General features: G+C 42.5%; 1 protein-coding gene across 1 annotated transcript in view; it reads left to right on the top strand.

The window, feature by feature from the left end:
• Positions 1-8,483: 8,483 nt before the first annotated feature.
• chd6 (chromodomain helicase DNA binding protein 6) overlaps positions 8,484-13,777 on the top strand; it is an 84,582-nt gene continuing 79,288 nt past the window's right edge. The window contains exon 1 of the mRNA XM_061070027.1: positions 8,484-8,550. The gene's annotated coding sequence lies outside the window, so the exon portion shown is untranslated. The remainder of the gene's footprint in view (positions 8,551-13,777) is intronic.

The following is a 13,777-nucleotide window of genomic DNA, read 5'->3' as shown; positions in this document are numbered from 1 at the left end:
GAGGCCTGCTGAGATCCTCCCTCTGCTGACATGTCGCTGATCTGCTGTGACACATGAGGTCAAAACACAACTTCATCACATGAGTCTAATGAAGAGAAGGTTTGTTTTTCACTGCGTCTAAATTTCTGACTCCACACACTCACGTCTCCCTTCGATGAGGCTGAAGTCTGGCTGAGTCTCTCCAGCCACAGGAAACATGAAACTTTGAATGACTTTTAACTTTTAATAATTGTATTTGCAAACGAAGCTCGAAGGTCACAAATTTGTCTGATTTGCCTTTTGACCTTTTATCAAGGAGAAAGAGAGAAGCAACGGGGAAGAGCTGTTACAGCAGAAGCAACCGTTGTGGACTGAAATATAAAAGATAATAATGTGGACAATCAGGATGATAGTAAAGAATGAGTTACATGAGGACTATGATCTGGGAGGAGAAGGTGCACTGACGCAGAACAGAAAAAGGTTCTTGGTATGAATACCGGTTCGGTCGAGGCCATTTCTGAGGACTCTGCATGTTCTCCCCGTGTCTGGGATTCTGACTTCGTCCCACAGACCAAGGTCCTGCAGGTCGGGGTTAACTGGAGACGCTTTGGATTTGGTGTCGTGAGCAGGAGCCTCAGGGGCGGAGTCCGGCCGTCGGGTAGATTCACCTCATCTGGTTTGTCACAATCTGGTTCTCTAGTTTACGATCATTGAATCAACACTGGAAGAAAATACTCTGAGCAGAACAGACACGGATGATATCGAAGGTAAGAAGAAGCAGAAAGTGGAGCTTCACCACCTTCCTGTGGATTCTCAGTGAACCGTGTGGTTTCTGCAGACGTGTGGCAGAGCAGGCCAAAGAGTTCACGACCCTTCCACAGCACAAAGATGCTGAGAAGACCTCACACTGCAGCTTGTTTCCTGCAGGTCGGGACGACTCGACCACGAGAGACGCTGGAAGTATCAAAGGAAACCGGCTCTTTACATCAGACTCAGAAAAACTCCACAAACACAAGATCTGAACTATTTTCAGGGGGGAAAGAGGAAAAAAAATCTGTTCCAGCTCAAACTGGGCTCGGGGCCAAAGTGAGGGGAGGAAGGAAGGGGGGGGTGGAGGAGGAGGGATGAAGAGGGAGGGAGGGAAAGCAGGATCTGTGGGGATTGCAGGGTGCGTGGAACAGATGCAGAAGAACTCGTCCTCAGCCAAACTGCATGGCGCCCAGCGGCTCTGCAGCTCTGCTGATTAGAAACAGCTCAGGGCTTTGTTCCTCACGTGAAGATATATGAAGGCTTTTCAGAATAAAAGCACAGAATAAGAGAAAATAACTGTTTGTATTTAAATGACTTAAATAACTGGGTCGTCTCGTGCCTGACATCCTCCTCTCTGTGATAATTTAGTGTGAATATATTTTATGGAGCTTTTTATATTTCTAGTACAACTTGAGTGTGAAATGGGGGAGAGAGAAAGTGGAGAAGACGTGCGGCAAAGAGCCGGGTCGGAATCGAACCTGCGGCGGCTGCTGGTGTCTATACATGGGTCGCATCCCGAGTCATGAAAATACATGACTGTGTATTTCAGTACTGTGACAAAAATACTTTAAGCTGATTGATGCATGTCTGCAATTAGGCATAAGTAAAAAAAAAAAAGCAAAAAAATACAGTTAACGTTAAATAACAACAAAGGCTGAAATCATTACGTTCACATTCTCAAAAACATATTATTGGCCACAATGTGAAATCCCTGTTGTACATATACACTTCCTCCCTGTATTTGTTCATTATTAGCAGGATACAGACAACAGGCATAAATAGAATCCTGTGTTCTCCCTCCGACTTTCTGCAGAGGTTTTACTCTGGAGGGCTGACTGGAGAAACTCCGCAGGAAGTCCCAGAGATTCTCCAGAGTTCAGTGCAGGTCTGAAACAGCCTAGGTCATGTTTTCTCTGTCAAAGTATGTGTTTGTAGCGTTTAACTCCAAACTACATCTGCAAAATCTCGATTTGTGTTCCCTCCTCACGATTAAAGGTTTCAGACGAACAGTCGAACAAGTGCTTCAACAGATGAGAGTTGAAAATCCCTGGATGCACGTTCATCTCTTTCTAAAATCTTCACTAAGTGATGTTCTGCAGAGTTGCTTCCAGTGTGAGCGGAGGATGCTTTGAGGCTGTGGAGCTTTTCCGACACGTTTTACTGCCGCGATCACATTGGGTCTGAAAGGCCTGAAGCCGGCGACGTGGTGGTTGACCTTCACAGGCTCAACAGGAACCTGAGTTTGTCCCTCCTTCTCCCAGAAGAGGTAAACTTCCACGATGGCTGACGACTCGTTATATCTGCATGGCTGCTCGTCTGCATGAAGCCTTTGCTGCACTGAGGCTGCACCTCCACACGTTGAGCTGTGATTTAAAAACCTCATCCGGTTCCTTTTCAGCTCGAGACGTCTGCTTTTAAAAAAGTCTGTGTTGCAGTAAGTTTGTTGATTTCACTTCATCCTGACTCGTAGGACTCGGCTGTGGTTCTACTCTAATCAACGGTTTTCTGTAACTCGCATACAATCCATCCATCCGTCTGCAGAACACACGCAGCATCATGACTCAGCTTTTCCAGCTGTCATCGAGTCGATTAACAGAATGGAAGTCATCAGATTCTCTGTATACGGGTTAGTGTTCGCTCATGTTGTGTGTTTTCTGTTTGTGTGTTGCAGAGGAAGCTGCTGACAGTCGTCATCCATCATGTGACCGAGGCGATGTTTTGCACATGGTGGAGTTTTTAACGTCGCTGTTAAACCTCCACGTTGAATCTGCTCCGAGAGGTGATGTCGGTTTGTTTTGTTGCCGGAGCGTCGACTTGATGCTTCACAGTTATTTCTGCTTCGTGTCAGTCGCCAGTTCTCAGATGAATGAAGAGAAATCGTGAAAAATAATATGAAGAAGAGTTTATTTTAATGTTTAATATAAGAAGGAGTTTAACGCTGCTCCAGTTTTTCGCTCCTGACTGAAAACAAACAGTTTGAGTCCCTGAGGTTCAGTTTGAGAAAGCAGGAAAATAACTGAAGATACGAAAGAAGGAGAAGTTTTTCAAGACGTTTTAGATAATTGACTTGTTACAGGATCAACTTACCGTTTTTTTTTAATTTAAGTTATTATTGTTCATTATTCATAAAAAATAAAAATAATTTGATTCTCTTATTTATCTCATAACCAGAACATATTATTTTGTTATCCAAACATTGAGGGGAATTTAAGTTGTGGATTATAAAGCTAAAATAATCATAATAACATGATAGTAACTGATACTTACCTTGAAACGGTGTTAGTTACTAAAGTGTCATGATTAGTTTCCTCTTGTGACTTCAACCAAAGTTGATGAGAAGATTTGAGGAAGAATTTTAAATGAAAATATATTTTAACTGCCAAACTTTTCTTTTTCAGAAACAAAAGTAATTCAATTCCATTAAATGATGTTTTACTAAAAATGAATATCGTTGAAAACATACTGTCACAAAAAGGTTCAGTTAGAAGAAGATGCTTTTTAGACACTTGGTAAAACCAGAAATCATTAAAATCAGTTTTAAATACATGTGATCTTATTGAGTTTAAACTCTGTGCTGAATTAACGAGTCTGAGATCTGTCGAACACACAAAAAACAAATCATCTGCTGAACACATTTACTTTTTCCATCACTCACACGCAACAACACAAATTCAGACAAAATGAAATCCATCATTACGAAATCCGGATGAGGCGGCAAGATGTGTGTTGCTCAACAGCACGGAAACAAAAGAAAGAAGATGATTGTAAGTCAGTGAATCAGATTTAATTGTGTCTTTTTATTTGTCGAATCTCAGTCTGTTGTGTGCTGTTGAAGTATGAGTGGTACATTGTACAGTATTGTCTGTTATTGAGGTGAAGTACGTAGGTCTAGATTACGATAAGCAAACTGATTTTGCATTTGCAGAAAAACACAAGACACACACACACACGTTAACACAAATTTGTACGCATTACATTGCAAACACAAATTTCATGGCTGTTTTTAACCGAGATTATTATAAAATGTGAGAAGAGCCACAGAGATTCTATTCGTGGGAACTTCTAAACCTGTGATCCTGCTTTTTCTGATATAGTGATACTAGATTCCAGTTAATAACTAAAAACTTCACAGTCTCTTCTTCCAGGTCAGTGATCTATAACCTGATCTATAAACTAATAATCTATAACCTGATCTATGACCTAATAATCTATAACCTGATCTATAACCTAATAATCTATAACCTGATCTATAACCTAATAATCTATAACCTGATCTATAACCTAATAATCTATAACCTGATCTATAACCTAATAATCTATAACCTGATCTATGACCTAATAATCTATAACCTGATCTATAACCTAATAATCTATAACCTGATCTATAACCTAATAATCTATAACCTGATCTATAACCTAATAATCTATAACCTGATCTATGACCTAATAATCTATAACCTGATCTATAACCTAATAATCTATAACCTGATCTATAACCTAATAATCTATAACCTGATCTATAACCTAATAATCTATAACCTGATCTATAACCTAATAATCTATAACCTGATCTATGACCTAATAATCTATAACCTGATCTATAACCTAATAATCTATAACCTGATCTATGACCTAATAATCTATAACCTGATCTATAACCTAATAATCTATAACCTAATAATCTATAACCTGATCTATGACCTAATAATCTATAACCTGATCTATAACCTAATAATCTATAACCTGATCTATAACCTAATAATCTATAACCTGATCTATGACCTAATAATCTATAACCTGATCTATGACCTAATAATCTATAACCTGATCTATAACCTAATAATCTATAACCTGATCTATGACCTAATAATCTATAACCTGATCTATAACCTAATAATCTATAACCTGATCTATAACCTAATAATATATAACCTGATCTATAACCTAATAATATAAAACCTGATCTATAACCTAATAATCTATAACCTCATCTATAACCTAATAAGCTATAACCTGATCTATAACCTAATAATATATAACCTGATCTATAACCTAATAAGCTATAACCTGATCTATAACCTAATAATCTATAACCTGATCTATAACCTAATAATCTATAACCTGATCTATAACCTAATAATCTATAACCTGATCTATAACCTAATAATATAAAACCTGATCTATAACCTAATAATATAAAACCTGATCTATAACCTAATAATCTATAACCTGATCTTTAACCTAATAATCTATAACCTGATCTATAACCTAATAATCTATAACCTGATCTATAACCTAATAATCTATAACCTGATCTATAACCTAATAAGCTATAACCTAATCTATAACCTAATAATCTATAACCTGATCTATAACCTAATAATCTATAACCTGATCTATGACCTAATAATCTATAACCTGATCTATAACCTAATCAGCTTTATGTCTCGAATGTAAACGTGTCGACTTAAAGCTGATAACCACTGGTTCATGTGGATGGTGGGGTCACAAGGTCACAAGGTCACAAGGTCACAGGGTCAGTAAACACTGTACAGCATTAGGCTTAAAAACATTTAATCCACAGCCAGTAAAAGTGAAATATCTTCTCCACATTATGATAGTTTTTTCATGTCCTGATGCTTAACCACAACATTTGTGTCCTGCAAACGTCCTGCTACTTTAATTTGATTTTCCACCTTAATTCTCCATTTAAACAACATTAAAAAGTCCATGTATTATATAGCAGTGTAAATTCTTCCTGTAGGCGTGACACTGGCTCCTCATGTATGCACCTTTATATACAGTCTATGGTATGTACCAGTAAGCATTGTGTGAAAGGTGAGGTTCACAAACATCACACCCACCTTACGACAGCTGAGAGTTTACACTTCAAACAACGACTACAGCAGTTCGAAAGGATTTCAATGGAGTTGTGGTCGGAATTATTTCCAATTCATGCTTCTTCACACTTCTACTAAAACAGTTTTTTATTTATTTTACAGCAGTTGTTTGAAGCAAAGTTAAGCTAAGTTGTCTTCACCAACCTTTGATTAGAGGATGTTAACTTTTTCACATATGCTTAACTCTACACACTCTACTGCATTTGAGTTTTTAAAATACTCTGCTGTCCACACTGCGCGTTTTAGTTTGAAAACTCCAGGGTTGCGTTTGAGTCTCGATCGCTTTCATCTGGAAAAGATTGCCAGTCACCAGTATTCCCTCCCTGATTGGTTCTTATCAGTCACATGACTTGGAGTTCATCGTGAATACAAAGTGCTGCTAACGCTAACTCTCAGTTCCGCCTCATTGTTGCTCCAAGATAAAGAAACCCCTGCTCTTACTTTTCACCATCGCTGTTCCTCGTTTGTAGTATTTTCTGTAAACACACGACCAACTGCAGAGTCGACAATCCATTTCCTGTTTACACCTGCACACAAATGCTAAGGGTGCGTGAAAGGTCACATGATGCACGTTTCCAGGTGTGTTAGGATGCACAGGTATTATTTCTAAAGCTGAGCTAAAACACTAGTGTGGATGAGAATTTTCTTTTTTCTTTTTCTTTGATGCATTTCATAATAAAAGTGTTTTATTAAATAACAGTCAATCAATTTTGTTCAAGGTTTGAAGTTTAATTTGTCAGATGCAAGTTAACACAGGGGGAACAGTACAAAGAAGTACAATGGTTAAATTAAAATATAAGCGATGTAGAAAGAGCTTCCTGTACACAAGTCAAATAGAATACAAACTATATTCATTCAAAGGTGCAAATGAAGTAACAACTCTAACTGTACGGAATGTGTGTGTCTCTGTGTGTAGTTATTGCACCATGTGTGTGTATCCGTTGTTTCACATTTCCCAAATTAAGTGCAAACAGGCAGGAAACCAGATGTGCAGAGAGTTGTTAGTCATGAGCTGACTGCAAATTTGGATTTGAGTGAATGAAATGAAATCAAATATACTTACCTTGTGCGTCTTATATAATATCTATATTTTAAAAGCAGCATTAAGTGTGTCAGTAAATAGCAGTCGTTTCCTTTAGTTTGAGTTCAGCAGCAGCAGGTGAAAGACTTGAGGTGAAGTTAGGAGCGGAGGAGAGTTTCAACAAAACCAGGGAGACGAGATCTGATCTGAGAAGGACGTGGAATGTCTCCTGTCTTCTTCTGTCCTTCACACCCGGGCATGATGGAGGAGAAGAAAGCGACATGATTGGTGGAGGGAGGCAGCGGAGGAGAAGTGTGAACCCCTGGTTGTGTGTGTGTGCATCCCCTCTTTGTGTTGTTATCCTTCCTTCAATGACAAGAGCAGGTGAACTGGAGCAGGAGGAACCGGATCAGGAGGAACCGGTGCAGGAGGAACCGGTTCAGGAGCAGGAGGAACCGGAGCAGAAGGAACCGGTTCAGGAACAGGAGGAACCGGAGCAGAAGGAACCGGTTCAGGAGCTGGAGGAACCAGAGCAGGAGGAACCGGATCAGAAGGAACCAGTTCAGGAGTAGGAGGAACCGGAGCAGGAGGAACCGGAGCAGAAGGAACCGGTTCAGGAGCTGGAGGAACCAGAGCAGGAGGAACCGGATCAGGAGGAACCGGAGCAGGACCAGTAGGAACCGGTGCAGGAGGAACCGGAGCAGGAGGAACCGGAGCAGAAGGAACCGGAGCAGGAGCTGGAGGAACCGGATCAGAAGGAACCGGTTCAGGAGCAGGAGGAACCGGAGCAGGAGCAGGAGGAGCAGGAGGAACCGGAGCAGCTTCCTCCTGCAAGTCTGCGGTAAGAACAACAACAACAACAACAGCTCCTAGAATAAACAACACGCGTGCATGAGCGTGCACGAGCCTCACATCCATTAAAAAACACACACACACAATCACACAATCACACAATGGTGTAGCCCGGGGCTGCCGCGGCTGCAGCTCTCAGTCTAACTAACCCGGGACAGACCCGCTCGGCTCTTTGCGTGACAGCTGCCGGGCCAATGGCAGCGTGCACGGGGCCAGCTGCGTGCGCGCCGCAGCCAATGGGAGCCCGCGGAGCAGCTCCCGGATCCGGAGGGGGTGAGGCCAGGCTGCAGGAGCCGCCGCAGCGACCGGGAGGAACAGCCGGGAGGAACCGGGAGGAAGCTCCACCGGAGCCGGGGACAGCTGCTGGCATCTGGGGTGAGAAGCGAGCGGAGGAGGCTCGAGTCTGTGGAGGTCGTCCTGCCGGGAGACAGGCGTGGGACCCCGGGTTCCACAAGTGAGAGAGCCCGGTGGATCTGCCTCCTTTATGTGGGTTGAACTCCTCTTCCTCCTCCTCCTCCCTCCCTCCCTCCCTCCTCCTCCTTCCCTCACCTCCTCATCCCTCTCTCTCCTCTCTCCCCTCCCTCCCCTGCCTGCTAATTTTTTATGCATTTTTCTAAACTGTCATGGCGATTTTGTGTCCTTGGAAATAAAAGAAGCAGAAGAAGAAGAAGCTCCAGCGGTGGTGGGAGGGGGGGGTTTCTCTTGGTTTTCCGGAGCGGAGGAGATGGAGACGTGTCCCCGGTGAGAGCGAGCGAGTGCCCGGAGCAGGTGAGCGGTGCATCGTGGAGCCTTGTGCCCGAGAAGGAGCTCTTTTCCGCCGCGGTCCACATGTGCCGAGCCGCCGCGGCGCCTGTCGTGTGTTTACTTACCAGCGATGCGGGGACATGACGGAGCTAGCTGGGGGAAGCTAGCCGTGTAGCCTGCTAACCCTAACCCGGGACACGGTGTCTCCGGGTCCCCGCCGGGCTGTGTGCGTCCGCCACACGTCGCCGTTTAGCCCCGGAACTTCTCTTTACCCGGGATAAACTTGTGGCAGTTCCCACGGCTAAGCTAGCTGCGCGCTAGCCCCTGCGCCTGCTAGCCAAAACCCCACAGACGTGTAAGCTAGCTCGTTAGCTTGGTAGCCCCCCCAATCTGCACTCCTCCGCTGGTTGGTAGCTGTGGCAGCCAGGTGCTGGTGTGTGTCTGCCGGGGTGAGTGTGTGTCTGTGCGGGGATGTGGTGCAGCGGGAGGCCGGAGCGAGTTGCCCGGGCACCGGGTGACTTCCAGCGGGCCAGGTGCAGCTGCCCCCGGGCACAGGACAAAGGCTGCAGGAGGCTAACCTCCATCCAGAGCCCCGGCTGCATGCTAACCCCACCATCAATTTTGATATTGATTTATTATCGGGATTTTGATTTATTTGTCTACCTAAGTTTCGATGCAAGTGAGTCACATTTGAAAAACAAGCCCATTCAAAGGGAATCGTAACTTAAAGGATCAGGGTGTACGACTTTAGGTGAAACGGAATCCATTGGCAGAAGTTGACTCTAGAACGAGCCCTTTTATATTTAGCTACTTTATATTTAAATACTTTATATTTACATAAGGAGCGGGTCCTCTCTACGGAGGCAGCCATGTTTTTATTTATTTTTTACAGTAGCCCAGACTGGACAAACTCAACCTTTTTTTTAAGTTTCTATGACAACTGAAGATACCACAGATTCTCCTGTTTGGAAAGGGGGCGGGGTGTTCAGCTGCAACATGACACTTCACCACTAGATGTCACTACATTCTGCCCACTGAGCCTTTAAGACAATAGAGCCCAACAGCGTGGTTCGAGAAGTAGAAGTCCCGTTCATTTTGTGACTAGAAAATTTTGATCGTGATATTAGAACGACCAAGAACCGTTTGTCGCGAGCTAAGAGGCCGTGAAACAAAGTCGTGGTTCTCCTGTAGAAGTCGGTTTGATATCCACTGTGTTTTGGGTCCAAACTCGTCAGGAATGTGGAGGCAGTGGATTTCCTCTCCTCTGGTCCTGGTGCTTTGGTTTGTCAGTTCCCCGTGACAAATTCCCTCGCCTCTTGTTGTGTAGTTTCCATGCTCACCTTGTGTTGGCGTGTCTCCCCCCCCCCCCCCCCCCCCCCCTCCGCCTCAGCCAGTAGACGAGCAGTCGAGACCATCTGAAGGGTCGAATCTGAATGTGCGTGTCTTCTGGTTCAACCGCCGTGTCACACGTTTTACTGCCGGCTTGCAGAACCGCTGCTGCACTTTGACTCCATCATCAAAAGAAGTTGCACGGGTGGCGAGGGGGGGGGGGCGCGGCGGTTGTTGAGACAGCTGACTGCCGAAGCAGCAGTTGAGCCGCTTGTGTGTCCGGTGCAGCACGCTAACTTCGTTTCACGTTTTTCTTACATTCATTAAAACATAAGTAAAAGAATAATCCGCGGCGCTGCTGTGATGTCAGATAAACACACGAAGGCAGATGTGTCCAGCTGCTGTTTGTAGAGAAAACAACCAGATCAGACACAGAGCGAAACACCGGAGCTGCCACTGAACACGTGACGTTTCTCTAACAACACAACTTCACACAGTTTGTGTCTCGTTTCCTTATCACAACTTTGTTTTTGTTCTCAATATTAGGTCATTTTTGTGCATATTTGACAATAGCTCAGATAACTCTCTGTGCCTTTCTACAAACATCTTTGTGATCTTTCCTAAGGGACATAGTGTTATGTTTTTATAAATAGTTTATAAATGCGTAGTAATGCATCTATAAGCCCATAACTAAAATGTCACAAATTAGTTAACTTATGAATTATTAACTAATCCTACACTTCTACAAACACATCTAATAGTCCCCAGTCTCCCATTGATTATGACTCCTGCACATAGTGCCACACACTCGTGTGTTTATAAGACACCAAAAGGCTCTGTTGGATTTATAGAAAATTAACACAACTTTAACACAAAATATTCAGCCTATTATCCCAAGTGAGTTCCCTCCCTGAAACACATTCTTAGCCTTTCATAATCTATCAAGTCAGAAGAAATCAACAGAGGACATTTTACTAATACCATTTGTCCCTTATGTCCTTGCAGACAGGACAGTAGAAGAAGAAATAAACCTCACTCTCCGTTTCACCCATTTTACACAACAAATAAAGTCTGTCCTCTGAGTAAACCGAGATCTGAAAGGTGAATCTCACTTGTAGTTGATGTATTTCTGTTTTTAAAAACACTAAAGCAGGTGTCATCATAAATTACATCTCTTTCAACACCTGTTATGTGAAGTGTACTTCATCTACAGTCTGAATATTACTCTTACTTAGTTACTTACTCATATTACCTAATAATCAAGAGCTTCGGTATGTTTATCAGTATTGGTCACAACAAAACATCCACATTTGTCAGAGATAAAAATTGATCTGTTCATCTTTATTTAATTTATCACTCGACTCAAAGATCACAATCCTCTCTTCATATGTCACAGCTCTAGTTCAACACATCTGTAAACTACACACTCTGTAATAAACACGATTGAATTAGATTTTACAGGTGTAAGTTTCACTGCTTCAGTAACAAAGTGGTCAGAGAGGTTGTGTGAAAATCAATTTATTTAGGGGCTGATCAAGACACATTGCAAACAATGAAATCCATGGACTACATGCTTATTACCACTTTGCTGCTTTAGGCTATAGGAAACTACAAGTCTGCTTTTTTTTTTTACGTCTAATCTCAAGAGTAAAACTTTTTCATCTTCCAACTTAATAACCTTTTAGTTAGTTTTTTTTTTAAATATGCTTTTCCTGCACAGTGATTAGTCAATTATTCTTAAAGCAGAGTTTTTAATGTGTAAGACAAGAAAAAGAAGCTGAAGTTTTGTCTCAGTTCCATAAAACAGGAATTAGTCCATCTCCAACTTTAGAACTGAAGGGTAAACTTACCATATTGAGCTTTTCCCTTCATTTCCCGTTCACTACATTGAGGGAGAGAGTTTTATACCAACACCACGCCAAAAACAATTTTCTTTGGTTAGTGTCACGACGATGACTAAGAGTCGTCACTTCTCCAGAGGACCCGTACTGCCGACTCAAAATCAGCTTAAAATAGTCTGTAGTCGAGCGATCTGAGGACGCTCACCACAGGGGGGCATAGTTCTTGAGCAGCCGGCCCCCGGTTAGATTCCTGGCTGTTCGGACCACCTACTGCATGTCTCTCGCCCCATTTCCTGTCTCTCCTTCACTGTATAGATCAAAATGAAGGTATAATACCAAAGCCATGTAGTTAAGAATACATCAGGTACTTTGTCGTCACGTCTTGTGTCGATTCATGTCTTTTAATATCAAAAGGAAAAACCTTTCAGCAGACCCGTAATGTGTTTAGTAGATTTAGACTGGAACGATGTGAGGCAGTCGTACACAAACTCACTTTGTTGCTCCAGATCTTTACAAAGGCAAGTCGAGCCTGTATTGATGTTTGAGCGTTGAATCAATGAGTTATGTTAAACCAACCGGAAAATTGAACAGTTGCCCCAGTTTGTCTAAAACCTCTTTAATCATTTTCTTTGAGTGATACGTTCTCATCAAACGAAGCTTAAGTCAATGGTAATTGTTTGACACCTTTAATAAACAGTTGAAACGGGGGTGGGGATGTTGTAAAACAAGTAAAACAATTATTTCAATTACATGAAACAAAAAGTTAGTTTCTATTTCTGCTCAGCTCGCTCGCAGGCACCATCCTGTTGTTGCATGGTCGGGGAAATAAACAGTTCATAATAATATGATGCGACAAACTGTTTGTTTGTGAGGGCTCGCATCGATCAGCTGCTCCAGAGGAGAATGTCAGAGTGAGTCCATGTGAGAAGTTTCTAACAAGTGACGAACGTGAAACTGAAGGAACACATATATCTCAGGGTTAAAAAGAGGAGGAGCCGATCAAGACGCAGACAAAGGCGTTTAAAACCAGATTGCAGATCTTTTGGTGATGAGGATTTGCTGGGAACGATAACACTGAGCTTTCCACAGCAGAATGAATACGTCATGTCCTGCTTCCTGCTCCAGAGACTTTCCTGCTGTGAACACAACTGACCCGGTCAATCTCCCCCCCCCATGTGAAGGACGAACTCCAGAACATTTCTGAAAACCGCTAAAGTGGAATCTGTTCTCTGTAAAGTCTGCATACATCGCTCTGATGCAAACGTTTAACATATGCGGACGTCGGATTTTGCCTGAAGGAAATAACATTTTCTTTTGTTTATTGCCATCGTGATGTCAGTTACATTGTTGGATGAATCAAATGAACTGTCATAGTGTTGATTGGTTGATCTACTGATACAGACACAGCATATGGAAAGCATGAGAAGATCATTGGGTGTGTGCTGAAACATTTTTTAATCTTCTTTAAGGTTGATTCCATAAATATATTCAGACGGTTAAACTGTTTTTAAATCATATTGTTTCTGTGTCTGACTGTTGATCGGGCAAAAGAAGCAATTTTGGGGACGTCTCCCTGGGAAGTACTTTCAAAAAGAATTTGTGATTGATGTCTCGACTATGAAATTAAACAAATACACAAACAGACTTATCAAGAATACAAATATTCGGGAGTTGACCCTTTTTTAAAAGGGAACATTAGCAGAAGAAGAAGAAGCTTGGACATCCTCATGAAATGCTAATTATAGACCATGGCCTATTTATGCTGGTGCAGTATACAGACATTTTAAAATCTAAATATTGTCCCAGCAGGATTCAAAGCTTCAACTGTGTCTATGATTATAGTGTCTTCGATCTCAGCCTGTCGATGGAGATCAGTGAGCGGCAGAAAGCTTCACCCTCTAGTCTTAATGTCGTGGTGTAATTGTGTCAATGTTACATGAGTGTAGCCGCGGAGGAGGTCAATGAGAAGATGAAAACTGTGTCACGAGGAGACGCTTCCGAGGTTGAGACTCGGAGGCGATTCGGTGATTTATCAGATTCGTTTGCGGGAGCGGAGAGTCTCACTCTTGTGTTGGAACCCG

Source organism: Limanda limanda, chromosome 4, assembly GCF_963576545.1.
Source record: "Limanda limanda chromosome 4, fLimLim1.1, whole genome shotgun sequence".
In the NCBI taxonomy this organism is placed as follows: domain Eukaryota; kingdom Metazoa; phylum Chordata; class Actinopteri; order Pleuronectiformes; family Pleuronectidae; genus Limanda; species Limanda limanda.
This window is presented reverse-complemented; position numbering and strand designations above follow the sequence as displayed.